The following is a 15260-nucleotide window of genomic DNA, read 5'->3' as shown; positions in this document are numbered from 1 at the left end:
CTTAATTAGATTTGTATCCACATAACTGGCCATGTAGGGGGTATTGGGTCTTAATGGTTCTTGACATACCATTAATGGAAGTGTATTGGTTGGACTCTTTAAAAGATTTTTGAGGGTTGCCGGATCCAGCTTTTAAATTATTAGTAAACACGTGAGTTTAGTCTTTATTTATTGTATTTTTCATTGTATATTTGATTCTATCTTAAAAATAATGAGAATGAAACAAATGCATTTTCAATGCGATCAAGACATCAAATATGTCCAAAGAAAAGAGAAAGATGAATCCAAATCCAAATTGGAACTATGTGACAGTAAGCTTAGTTTATTTGGAATACAATACAAAGTATCTTCCAATTTGTGCATGTGTTAATGCAAGTATTAATTATGTATAGTGCCCACAACAACAAGGGGGGATTGTATGCGGATATTATGTATTGCGCTTTATGTGAGATTTAGTAGAGGATCCTGGTCCACCACTCAAAAAGAAGGTGACTGTAAGGTAGCATTATTTTTCATATAGTCTTAGCTAGCTTTTAAATTGGTGCATGTGTAAATATGGTAGGCAATGTATTGCCTGCATTATACATTTTTATAATATATTTTTCATCGAACAGGTATTGGAGTTCTATAGCAAAAAGAGTTGCACCACTGAAAAAGATCGACTTTATCCAACAATTTATCTGAGTAGTTAATTTGGGTAAGTGGGCTTCCATATTTTTCCTTTCTTTATGTATATATACTTTTCTTATCGATTTTTTTTTCTTACTTGTACAATGTACCCTTCTTGATTCACTTGCTTTTTAATTTTATATACTAGTCATATTGGAATGACGACTTCATGATATGATACAGGTGCATGGATTGATTAACAGATGAATAGATGGCAGCTAGGTTTTTTGGTGTTGGAAATGCGCACAACAAGCTAAAATATTGCTAGGATAGTATTGGCGCTATGTAGTTTTTATTTATTTATTTATTTTTATTTTTTATTATTATTTTTATTTTTGGTATTGGAATGACTTATTTTGTTGGGAGTCAAACTAGATGATAAATACTTGGTTTGATCGATGAAATCAATAGAAGTTAATTGTTTTGAATGTTGTTTCTTTCTTCTCGAGTGGATGTTTCCATATCATAAAGTAGGTTAAAGTGATTTTGGTTGTGATGTTTTGATAAATGTATGTAGATGTTGTTTCTATCATAAAGCAGTTGAGAAATGAATACAATCGAATACAAAAATGGGAAAAAGTTTTTTAAAAAAATTATTTTCATTTGTCTCGTTTTTGGAAAAAGTGACATAATATATATTAAAAGTGACACAACTGACCACTCTTATGTGTCGCTTTCATAATGAAGTTATATGGAGTTGATTCCCAAAAGTTACACAAGAAGTAAGAGGCTTTTGTGTCGCTTTTGACGTACTTGTGTCTCACTCTGGTCCAAAAGTGACACTAGTATACTTAATGTGTCACTTTTGACGTACTTATGTCTCACTCTGGTCCAAAAGTGACACAACTAGTATACTTAATGTGTCACTTTTGACGTACTTATGTCTCACTCTGGTCCAAAAGTGACACAACTAGTATACTTAATGTGTCACTTTTGACGTACTTATGTCCCACTCTGGTTCAAAACTGATACAACTAATAGGTCACTTTTGACAAGCACTGTGACACTTTTTCTTAAAAGTTACACAAGAGGCTATTCTTAAGTGTCACTTTTATTAACAAAAAGTGACATTTTTAGTAAGGCTTTTGTGTCACTTTTGGTAGAACTTTATGTGTCGGGGGCTTATAGGTCACTTCAGAATTAGTTTCAAAAGTGACACAAAAAGCCATTCCTTTAGTAGTGCATCCAAGGGAAGATTTTTTTTTTTTTTTTTGCACGCAAGTAAGGATACTTTATTAATCTAATAAAGAATGTTACATCGAGAGTGGAAAGCTTACATCCAAATTAAGGTGAAAATAGTAGTACTTCCAAGTTTAGTTAAACCAGTAGTAATTCCTATAGGGGATTTCTAGGCTAGTGACAAAACTTGGTCTGGTAGAGCTCCACTGCTCCTCACCTTGGTTCAGAGTTGATCCCATCTTGGCTACTACATCAGCGCCAAAATTTGCTTCTCGGTAAGTGTGTGACAGTTTCCAGTTGGTGAGTTTTTGTGTTGCTCGAAGCCATCTTGCTTTGAGCACCCAAGGAGCATTGTCCCTACTAAAAGCTATGATAGCAGCTAGTGAGTCACTTTCTATCCATAGATAATCCAAGTCTATCTCGTAGGGGACTTCAAGATGAAGTTCAGTTACCGATCCCATTGAGAGGTAAGCTCAATCAAGGAACACAACTTGTCGTATCTTATCTTGTAAATTAATGAAGGTGAGACGGTTTCTAGCTAAGATTTTGCATTTAATATTGCTATATATAGATGCTATAGTACTCCAATAACATGTCAAGAACTTTCATATCAGAAAGGTTCAAACCATTTTATACTCTTTTAATTCCACTAAATAGCAAACCAATCCTTAGTCCTTACTCCAATCCCCGTGAGCCGAATTCTGCCTTCCCCAGTGCTAACACCACAATGACCAATCCATTGAAAAATCATTCAAAAAGATCAAAGTTGCACTTAATTGGAATTTACATCGCACTTAGCAGTATTGTGCCAGGTCTAAGTGCTGCGGCTTTTGCAGTGATTTTGATATCTCGATTTTTGCAAGTCTAGAGATGTTGAGTTGCAACATTTGAGTATAAGAACTCGAAGTAAAATTAAGGCTATTTCGAGGATTCTCTAGATCTTTTTGATACTCAAACGATTGATACACCACCTCACAAGATAGTGGTGGAGACTTACGAAGTTGAGGAGCTGAAAAAAGTCACTAACGATTTAAGTTCAAGTAATCTCATCAAAGGGTCAGGTTTCCATAGCAGGCTCAAATATGCTCTCATTGCTCAAAATATAATCTTACTAAAAATTATAGTGTCATCTATCAAGAAATCGTGCTAAACTGTTAAATGGTTCAGGTATAGAAGCATTATGGTAGCTAGTCAAATGTGGGATAGAATCAAATTGGTAATTTGAAGTACCATGATATGCTCAGTGGTTATTAAGTCACACTTGTACAGTTTGACACCTAGGTCTGAAGGTGAAATAATCAAAGCTCTTTATGCATGTCTATAATTAGAAAAGCTATTTCAATTGAGTCCATGATGACTTATAGATGAGGGAAGCATAATTTATTCTCATAAAGTTTAATATGAAAGACACAGTAGTTACATATTTACAATACATGGGAAAGAATCGAATAACTGAGGATTTATACACAATAAGGAAGTCAGGAGTGGACTTGAGTTGATTGTCTGACACTGCATCACTTTAAATGACCTGCAACGCTTATTGAGGTTGAATTAGATACTTATCATCTTACTATTTTACTGGTAATCGAAAGTACACCAATATACCCCAAAATGAATAATTCCTCGAGTGAACCAAAGTGGACACATGCATATCTTAGATAGGTATAGGCTAGGAGGAGGGGCCTCATTCAATTCTGAATGATCACATTAATTTAATGCCTAATCGATAATAAGATTCAATAGTAACTAATCTTGCACAATAGTACCTAAACCCACCAGCCCTTCCATATTACTTTTAAATAGTATACCAAGTAATCAAGGAAATCTTACAGCACTAACTTAATATACAGAGCATATTATATAAACTGCCAGGTACCAACCAAAATGGACTTAGTTCACCAATTAAGTTTATTCAAGTTAACAATGCAATAATATCATGAAAATCACAAGTAGCCATCATTGACTGTGTTTATATATATTGCAAAGGAATCACAACAAAAACAATACTAATGAGAATGGTGTAAGAGATATTTGTTTATGCCAATAGTGTATAAATTATTTGTAAACAACAAAAGCTACATATACACAAATGAATTCCAAGGAACAAAACATGTAACCTAAATGAAAGTGTGATAGTATACTATTAGATACAAATACAGAGACGCAGGAACATGAATGGTGTATCACTATAACATTGTTTAACATGATTCGTTTAACATGATAGAGGAGATGTTTTCAAATTTCCTTGAAGAGGAGATCGAAACTTCACGTCTTGAGATAGATCTGATGAAACTGCTAAAAGAGCATAACAAAAAAAAAAAAAATCATAAAGTGTGTCTAGTTTTATCTTCTTTTTCTCACTTGAAGTAGGACAAATTGAGGTCATTTAATTGTTGTTGCAATCTTTGACTTTTTGCAATAACTAAGATAAAAAAAATAAGGACAAATTTAGTCCTTGGCCTTGAACGTCCTTCTCTTGATGTCCTTTTTGTTAATTAATCATAGTATGTAGCTGCATTGAACCTCTTGCACTATTGGAAGATCGGTCTATACATGAGTGGCACTTCCTAGTTCTTGGTGAAAATTGTGTTGATTTTATTGGTTCCATTGAAAATTGTAAGGAAAGGCTATCAATTGGAATGGTTAAGTCGATCTCGTCTTGGTCTTCTTGCAAATTGTAAGAGAGAAAAGGATTCAATTGTAAGTTTAATCTTTCTAAGAAATTAATAGAGGTACAAGTTTGCCTAATCCAAACTTTAATCGGAAAAGAAAACAAAAATGGATACAACAAACTGGGGGAATGAGTAAAGAAAGAAAGAGAAAGAAACAGACCTGTAGTGAGGCAATTGCATTTTCACTATCCATGAGCTTCTTCTCCTGCTCATTCACCAAGACAGACTTGGGCTCCAAAAGAAACCTGGGCATCATAGAAAAAAGAAGAAAAACATTTAAGGTGATTATGTATGTTACCATAACCAATAATCAAGAAGCAGCAGTGATGATCTTTCTTTGGAGACAGAGAGAGTGATTTCAATCAGAGAGATAGCAATGCTGCACTTACGTTCTCCCTGTAAAACATAAAAAAAAATGGAAGTCAGATGGCAGGTCGATGGCAGGTCGATGGCCTTGAAGAAGTACAACTATCACACAAGAAACTAAAGTAGTAATTATATAGAAGAACTATATCAGTTGATGCCCATGGTTCTAGATAACTGGCTTTTGTTAAACGAATTTAGGTAACGATATTGATCAGTAGAATAGCTCATATAAACATTCCATGGGAACAACATAAGAACAGAAAATAAAATCGAAGGTGCAAGAAGTGTTACATTTTCACATTAACGTCCCACAACTAGTATTTTCTGGCTAATAAATTGTAGAACCCATGCATTCCAAAGGTGCTCCATTTTCTACAAATTCAAGTTAGACACTGTGTCATTCCCCATAACTTGAACTCATGAGGATACACTTCGATAGATTTGTCTATTAGGTTTACATTGGTTACTGTCTTAGACACTTCCTACCTGTTGGATACAAATACATGTCCTGATGTCCAATTCATTGTTATATGGGTAATATGTAACAGAACTACCTTTGCTAAAACTAAGTTAGAACTTAAATATAGGTTAGATTTGATCCCGACAATTGATGCTTTTCTTCTCACTTTGGAGGAACGCTTTTGTATATCAGTAAGATATTTCATTCCTTTGAACATGGAGATTACACAAACAATCTTTACAATCTCTAGTTGTGTAGTAAGTTTTCTTAGCAAGACGCTAAGATCCTCCTTACAATAGCCTTGGAAGGTGGTCTGTTAGCATAAGAAAGCGACTTTGTGGGGGTATTGTGCTAAACAAATCTTCTTGCATGGAACTTTCTATCCACTTCACCCTCTCGAAGGACTTTTCCGTCTTGTTGTTAGCAAGAGCATCATAGTACGGCTTCACTGTAAACTACTTATTTTTTGTCTCTACCAGTTCTTCTCTTTCTAAGTAGTTTGAACTCCAAAGTTTAGCTTCTATGTTGGTGCCAATGCACTTTAAATCTCCACTGGCGGCATTTTAAAATAAAATCGAGTTTAGACTCCAATGTACCTAGCTATCCCAAATCTAGCACCCAATTTCCTTAAAAAATATGGGATGGGCATGAGTACAACCCTACATTCCTCGGTTGAATTTGGCCTTCTTACAACTTTCTCAAAGATGCTTGGCCAATATTGTTATATGTGTGTCTCTGTGTGCTGTGTCTATATGTTGTGTGTTTGTGTGTTTGAACTCTAGCAAATATGTTTTAGTTATCAGGCAAATAATCACTATTGTCTGTCAACCCCTTAGTTCTTAACTAATATTTCCAAATAACCTTAAAACACTCAACCATATAACTAAATCCTAGTTTAGTAAAAGCACAACCATAAAAGAAAAAAATATTACTTATATGACAAGAACTAATATTTGAATTATACCAACAGATTTGTAAGTATTTGTATCCTCAGGCAATGGTCGTAATTCTTCCAGTGTTAAAAAAGTACGTTTTTTCTCCGTCTCTTTGTTTTGCATTTGAGCCACCACCTGAAAAATACATTTAGTGTAAATTAAAATATAATATAATATAAATGAATACAATTTGAGTACACTAATTTTTTTTTAGAGGAATACCTGTTTCAACTTACCAGTAGCTTCTATCATAGGGCCTTGAATCTCCACAAATGCCTGAACCTGAATGGGTTAGTTTGTTTCGACTAAATTTATTTTCCGAAATAAAGAGTTAATAAAAAAATAATCTTAATGCTCTGGTTGCTTCGACGTCTGCCATTTTCTGAGTGAATGGGAAAACACACTTTGGAAGACAAAAATATAGTTTGCAATAACTAAAAGTGTATTACTACGAAGATACTATTTGTAATTAAGAAAACAATATTACTGTATCACATTGAAGTATTGAACATGTCATTTTAAAGTAAAAAAGTTTAAAATTCAATAATGTATTGCTCGTGATACATGTATGAAGGTTCTTACCATGTTCGTAAGGTTTATGAAATGTAGAGTTGCGTCTTGGTTTCCCTTCCAGAATTGAAACTTGCATCCACAGTAGGGATTCTCGGATTAGATGTTTGTGAGGCATTTAGAAAGCCCAAATCATTTTAGTTAGCAACAAAACAGATATGCTAATTCAAAACACATAACCATAAGAATTAGATATAGCCATAAGCGGAATACCTATTGAGCACTCAAAATTATTCATTTTATGGTATTTAGACTTATAAAAATAGAACCCATCAATTCTTGTAAATACATATTCACAATACAAAATTAAAGGCAATGAGATGCACTCAACATGAAAATGCAGAGCTTTTAGGCATGTTATGACAAACTCACACAAAAGCAGCAAGTAGTTGATTTGATCATTGTAAAGTTACTTGGAATTTGTTTCATACCTTTAAAATCACTCCATTTAGGAGTATAACCCATTATCAACTTGTCCCTAAAAGGCTAAAACCCACTATTTGCATCTATTCTTCTTTATACGACTATAAGTTTCTGAAATTTGAGAAGTAACATTTTGACAATATTAAGACATGTACCTCCATCTGCTAAAACTGTCAAAAACAAACCAATACTTGACAATACAATTTCTTTGCGAGCAACGCAAACAGTACATATACCATTCGAAGAATAAACATCAAACACAAAAATGAATGAAAGATTGACTACATACCTTCATATTTACCGTTACGCAAATAAGCCTCCATAAGTTGAGCACACAAACGACAATCTCCATCCAACCCAGAAAAAAAAAAAAAAAAAAAAAGACTCCTAGCGTCTCGACGCTACAACATAGGCAATCAAATAAGTATGACAGTTTGATCTTGGCCTTACCTAATGAATCTTGAAGTAGATATGTCAGCTTGGAATTCCTGCAACATCCCCATGGTGTGTGGATCAGAAGAATAAAGTATGTCCGGATAAAGTCCAACGGAATAAGCAAGATTTACTTAATAGCTACCTATATGGGATGTGGTCGCTTTTGTTTGCTAGAGCAGATATGACATCACCCCGAGCTGAAAGTGATCTATTGATGTTTTGAGCTTCCTTGAGTCGTTCCCCTTGCACATCGGGTCTTTGCAAGCATCTCTCTCTTGGCCAAATCTACAAGCCAAAGCTTCTTTGTTGGTGCATTACTCCCCATTTATCAAGTTCTTTGACTTAACCATTATACTGAGCATCTTTGGAAAAGGTAGAAAATAAGTTTATTTTCTTCTAAAGTAACAGAGAAATGTGTTGCAAGGAAAAAAGAAAGAAAAGAAAAGAAAAAGAATAAAGGTTCTGAGTGTCCACAGACCAGTGAGATTGGCTACTGTGCTCATTAACATTATTAGATCCAATAGCCCTTGCATTGCTTCCAGCTTGCAGTACATCCCAGACCTCCTTTATGTTCTCCACTTTTGCTTCAACAATTCCAGGAACATGATGAACCCCTTCAGAAACTTGCCTTATCTCCAACCTACATCCAAATCCATCCGTTGTTATTGGCATAAATTCAATACTGATATTATTGATAACTTAAAGAGTAATTTGTAACTTAGCAGCAGATTCTAAGCCTGATAAGTGCTGAACCAGTGAAATAGATCAATTTTAACTTTACACTAAAGGTAATGATGTTATATTTACTTTTTTGATGTTGGCGAGTTTGCAAGCAAGTCCCTAATCTGTTCATTATAGACTTCAAGCACGCTGACGGATATGTTGTAGGCAAAAGTCTTATTCCTTTCTTTGGCAATCTTGAACAATTCCTCTAGAGTCCTATAATTGACTCCTCGATTTCGCTCAATACCCTCCATTGTGAAGGTCTTTCATGTTCTTGTTTGTCCATACCAAAACAAACCTTCAATAGTCAAATATAAAAAACTAAAAGCCTACAAAACAATGAAAAACAAAAGGATCTTAAGCAATCTAAAGATCAACATATCAAAAAAAAAAGAAGCATTGAGACATCAGGTACTTTGATTTGTGATTTCTATATAATAAAATTGGTTTTTTTTTTGTTTGTTCTTGATGAAGAATTGGGATTGTTTTGAAGAATTGGATTTTTTGTTGTTGTTGAGAAGCAGGCGAGAAGAGCAAGGGGTAAGTTGTTTTTGTTGTTGAGAACCCTTCCTCTCTCTCTCTCTCTCTCCCATCTTTTCAATTTCTACACGTCTAATTAGGTATAATTAAATGCTATTTATTTATGGTAATTAAATTGTATTTATGGTGTGAATACAATTCAAATGTGGTGTGGATTTGGGAATTTAATTTATCACCACAGGAAATGACCGATTACTCCCTTTCAAAAGTGTTAAGTAATGCTTCAATATTAAGGACAATATAGGTACGATAAATTTACAAAAAGTGAAAAGACCAATTAGTCCTTCTAAATGGTATTTTGGTGTTTTGATTTAAATATTCATTCAAGGGTATTATACGTAAGAAAAATACCCGGATAAATTTAAGGGTCCATGTTAGTTATAGGAGATACTACTAGTATATATTTAGTAGTCCTAAGACTCCTCTTAAAATTTTTTTTTAGAATTTAATACCCCAATTTGACCAGAATATGGAACTGACCACCTGTTACCCAACTTTACCAGGAATAGACAAAAATATCCTCACTTGGAAACAAGCATAACCGACTATCTACCGAGTAACGTAGTGGGATGCAAAACAAAAATTTGAATTTCACACAAAAATTTCACATATAACTACCTGCCTTTACATTTAAAAATGCATATAATGAAAAGAGGGCATCTAGGGTGCATCAGAGTGTATGAGTGTGCAGGAATGAGGGCCCTTGGATAGTACTTCTTTGTTGCAATATACTAGTACTTGTGCCTATATGAGTGGCCCAGATGCTATACGCTGAGTACACCCTGCGCACACTAGCTTTTCGGTAATGAAAAATCTAAAAATATTATGCCTCCAATATTTTGTGGAGGCATTTGACACTAGTCGTTAAGTCTAAACCCCAAACCAGTAGACACTAAACCCAAATTTTTTATAAACTAGACCCTAAGCCTAAACCCTAAATCTTAAGACACTAAACCCTAACCCCTATAAACTAGACCCTAAGCCTAAACCCTAAACCTTAAGACACTAAACCCTAACCCCTATATCCTAAATTTCTAAACATTAAACCCTAAACCAACCCGTTTCATTTAATAGTAGTTATTCAAACCCACAAAATAAATAATTAAATGCATTTTGTATCTGCATTTTAAAATGCGTGGTGTGTATGCATTTTAAAATGTATAAGTTTATAACGTGGTGCATCTGCATTTTAAAATATATAAGTTTATAACATGGTGCATCTGCATTTTAAAATGTATAAGTTTATAACGTCCACATTCGGATGAAAACAGGTAGCATCAAATTTAACTTTCGGAGACTTGAATGGATAATCTGTTGGAAAGGTTAGCGAGAGCTTGTACTCAGTTCCTTCGAACACGGTTTCTTTGCTACTAGTGATTGTTCCTTTCCATCAAAATATGTTGTCCTCTTCTGGAAAAGCCATATGCCAGGATTGCCACTCATCTGTAATAAACCAAGAAAATGGTATCCAATAAAGATCATTAAATCACCACTAGTACTAAAAGAAAATTGTTAAAAATGGGCAAAAAAAGTAATCCATTCTTACCATTAAAGACATGAGTTCAGATTGCAACCTGTTCCAAATAGCAAAAAACATCACAATTACAATCAAGACTCAAACTTAAATTTTGCGCTGATTCCGACCAAAATTTTATACCAAACAACTAGAAATGAGTGACAATGAATCAAACTCAAGAAACTATACAACCCCAAAAAAAGCCTCGAAACGCATAATTAAAGAAACCCCAAAAGAGTAATTTATACAAACAGTTTGTCCACATTGAAAAGTTAAATATACCTTTTAAGAACAAATTGAGTGTCAACAGTTCTCACAACTTGGGTAGGTTGTTTTGCGGATGTTATTGACTGAGCCATTGAAGTAGGTGAAGAATATGAATCACAGAAACTGTTTTTTTTTAATGAAAAATGGTTAAAGGGTAAAAAGAGGACGATTTTTTTTGAAAAAAAAGGTTTCGCTGGCGGTCTCGAGTCATATCCCAAAATTTGAAAACATTTTAAAAAATAACGACTTTTAGCAATGAAAATAACCAAAATGGTATTAAAACCCAAAAATAATACTTCGGGGTTTTTAAAAGTAATTTTATTTTTAAAGCAGCTTTGTAGCCCAATTTCTTGCTATATGATATCCGGGTCTTGGGGCACCCTTATCAACCCAACCGAACAGTGTATTTATACTCTCTCTATTTTAAGATTTTAGAACCATCTCTCTTAATTAATTATTCTAATCAATTCTTTTTTTTAAACAATTTACAAAAAACTCTCTCACTTTACTGAAATTAGAATTAGCTTCATATTATTTGAAATAATTTAGAAAACCTCCTTCAACCCCTCCTAATGCTTTTATATTATTTTTTAGATTAGAACTAGAATTCAAAAAACCATACTAAAGAAATGTTAGAGTGACAGGTTTAAAGACTTGAAAAAACACCAATGCGTAGCACGGTTTGCATTCTTGTATTCTATAATAAGGTGGTACCTGTATTTAACTTTGCCGTGAAGATGAGCCTCGGGCTGTTTTGAATTCCTTGATCAATATGCAATTTAACAAATTGACAGTAAGTGATTAATCTAAGCCAACATATGCATACAGCCTTGCATTGCAACAACTGTTTAATTGGTAATCGCAAAAGAATGTCGATCAAGATCTCTTCTGGGAGTGAGACGTTCCATTGTATCTTTCTTGATGTAACTCTTTTCCTTTCCATTCTTGAATCTTGCTCCTCTTGTGAACATTAAAGCGGACATAGTTAAAACTATAGAAAGAAGAAAGTGTCGATCTAACAGAATAAGAGCTAGTGGAAAGGGTCAATCAATCTGATCAATGATTTACAAGACTTGTTGAAGTTAGCTGGCGTTAGAAATCTCGAGTTAAGGAGTTCCAAGATTTGGCTTCTTGAATTGGAAGAACAATACAACTTTCATCTCTTTGATTCCTAAGAAGCAGGGGATTCTTTCTTTGGGCAATTACAGACCTATAAGCCTTGTAGGTGGTATATACAAGATTATTTCAAAGATGCTTGCGACACGCCTAAAAGAGGTTCTTCATGGTATTGTGTCTATGTCTCAAGGTGCTTTCGTTGGAGGTCGTCAAATTCTTATAGTGTCCTTATCGCTAATGAATGCAATGATGCAAGAGAACGCCAAGGCCAACCGGGGATTTTATGCAAAGTTGACATAACTAAAGCATACGTTCATGTTTGTTGGGCTTTCTTAGATAATATCCTTAATAGAATGGGATTTGGAGTTAAGTGGAGAAGATGGATACGTACATGTATCTCCACAGTCTCTTTCTCGGTTTTAGTGAATGGAGCTCCAGAAGGTTTCTTTAGAAGTACGTAAAAGGGGATTAAGACAAGGCGACCCCATTTCCCCTTTTCTATTTATTATCATGATGGAAGCACTTTCTAGACTTACAAAGAAAGCGACCGAGGAAAAATTGCTAAAGGGATTTAAAATTGGGAATACTGAGTTGGAAGTGAGCATGATACAATTTGCAGATGACACACTTTTCTTGACTGATGCCTCAATTGGTTGCATTCTCATGATTAAGGCTATTCTTCTAATTTTCGAAGTGGTATCTGGGTTGAAAGTGAATCTCGCCAAATCCTCGACTATTGGAGTGGGAGAAGTTCATAGATTATATGAGTTAGCTTCCATTTTGGGGTGCAATGTTGCATCTCTCCCATGTAAGTATTTGGGACTGCCTCTTGGTACAAGCTACAAAAATTTAGAGGTGTGGGATCCGGTAGTTAAGGCATTTCATTCAAATCTCACTGGATGGAAAAGGAAGCTATTGTCAAAAGGAGGGAGGCTAGTTCTTATTCATAGCACCCTATCAAATTTACCTATTTATTATCTCTCGCTATTCACTATTCCGGCGAGTGTGGTGTACAAGCTTGAAAAAATAATGAGAGATTTCTTATGGGGGTCAGATGTTGAGAAGAGAAAATATCATCTAGTCACATGGGACAATGTGTGTACTCCTAAGAAAGATGGGGGTCTGGGTTTTAAAAACATTAGAATGTTTAATCAAGCCTACCTTGGGAAGTGGCTATGGAGGTTGTAGAACTAGAGGATTCAATTCAATTCAGTTCTATATTTACTTGATTGAATTCTAAAGAGGTTACAATTGTTTATATAGAGGTTACAAAAAATAGAGACAAAACAGTCGGTGTGGCTTGAGAAACACAAGGCGCGAGTCGCGCTCTGTTTGTACTGGAGAAGAGCGCAGGTCGCGCTCTAGCTACTGGACATCAGTCATGCCTGAGGCGCAGGTCGCGCTCCATCATGTTTTATCTGGGTGCAAGTTGCGCTCTATACATGAAAAAGTATATACAGCTTTCTACGCTCCCCCTCAAGTTGGTGCATAGATGTCAATCATGCCCAACTTGTCAACTGAGCTGTCGAACACCTTGTGAGATACACCTTTGGTAAGAACATCAGCTAATTGCTCATCTGAAGTTACGAACGAAAAACGAATAACCTTCCTGTCAAGATTTTCTTTAATAAAATGACGATCAACCTCCACACGCTTTGTTCGATCATGCTGAACTGGGTTATGTGCAATTTGAATAGCGGCTTGATTATCACAATGTAAATCCATAGGCTTTTGAAGCTTGAAGCCCAATTCCATCAAGATAGTACAGATCCATAACAATTCACATACTCCCTATGCTATACCTCGAAATTCAGCTTCTGCACTCGATCTGGCAACAATTTTCTGCTTCTTACTAAGCCAAGTTACAAGATTTCCATCGACAAAAGTGAAATATCCTGATGTAAAACGTCTATCAGTTTTATCACCAGCCCAATCTGCATCTGTGTATCCAACAATGTCCAATACATCATACTTTCCAAACAGTAAACCTTTGCCAGGTGCCTTCTTCAAATACTTCAAGATACGAGAGACTGCATCCATATGTTCTTCACTAGAACAATGCATAAACTGATTAATCACATTCACAGCATAAGCAATATCAGGTCTAGTATGAGAGAGATAAATTAACCTTCCTACAAGACGCTGATACCTTCTTTTATCAGTAGGAACTTGATCAGGATGAATAGCGAGTCCATGATTCATCTCAATGGGTGTCTCCATTGGTTTGCAATCCAACATTCTGTTTTGACAAGCAAATCTAGGACATACTTCCTCCTCGTGAGAGTGAAATCCCATTTTTAGACCTTGCAACTTCAATACCCAAAAATACTTGGTTGTCCTAGATCCTTCATTTCAAATTCTTTCGACAAATACTTCTGCAATTCATTTATTTCCTTCGGATCATCCCCTGTAACGATCATGTCATCAACATACACAATTAGAGTTGTAATCTTACCATCCTTGTGTTTGATAAACAAGGTATGGTCAGAATTGCTCTGTTTGAACCCAAAAACTCTCATTGACTGTGTAAGTCTTCCAAACCAAGCTCTTGGAGACTGTTTCAGGCCATACAAAGCCTTCTTCAGTTTACACACCTTCCCAACATCTTTGGGATGGTTCTTCACACCTGGAGGCATATCCATGTATACTTCTTCCTCCAAATTCCCATTTAGGAATGCATTCTTCACATCAAGCTGGTGCAAGGGCCAATCTTTATTTGCTGCAAGCGAAATTAAAATTCGGACCGTATTGATTTTCGCCACAGGTGCGAAAGTCTCCTCATAATCAATTCCATAACGTTGTGTGTATCCCTTGGCAACCAATCTGGCCTTATAACTATTAATAGTTCCATCTGCATTAAGCTTCACAGTAAACACCCAACGACATCCAACAGTCTTCATTCCAACAGGCATATTAACTACCTCCCATGTTATATTCTTTTGAAGTGCTTCCAATTCTCATTCATTGCTTTCTTCCAGTTTGGATCTTTCAAAGCATCCTGCACGTTACTAGAAATAGATACAGTAGATAATTGATTTATGACAAGTGCATGTGACTCAGAAAGGCTATGGTTAGACATAGAGTTAGCTATAGGATATTTGACATTGGCTTTGATGGCTGGTTCATATTGTTTCTTAGGAACTCCCTTACTAGCTCTTTGTGATTGTCTAGGTTCAAGACTTTCTAATCCAACAAATTCATTAACGGTTATAGGAGGTACCTGAGGCGGATCATTCTAATCGAGATCTCCAGTTATTGATGTAGAAGGAGAAATGTTGTGTACTACAGTTTCAGATACATCCGGATCATGTGCTTCCGTCTCTACTGCTACAGGATCAATTTCTGCTTTAGGAACTTCAAATCATTCCTCCAAGTGTTCTAATTCCCCA

This window comes from Coptis chinensis, chromosome 7, assembly GCF_015680905.1.
Source record: "Coptis chinensis isolate HL-2020 chromosome 7, ASM1568090v1, whole genome shotgun sequence".
Taxonomy (NCBI): domain Eukaryota; kingdom Viridiplantae; phylum Streptophyta; class Magnoliopsida; order Ranunculales; family Ranunculaceae; genus Coptis; species Coptis chinensis.
This window is presented reverse-complemented; position numbering follows the sequence as displayed.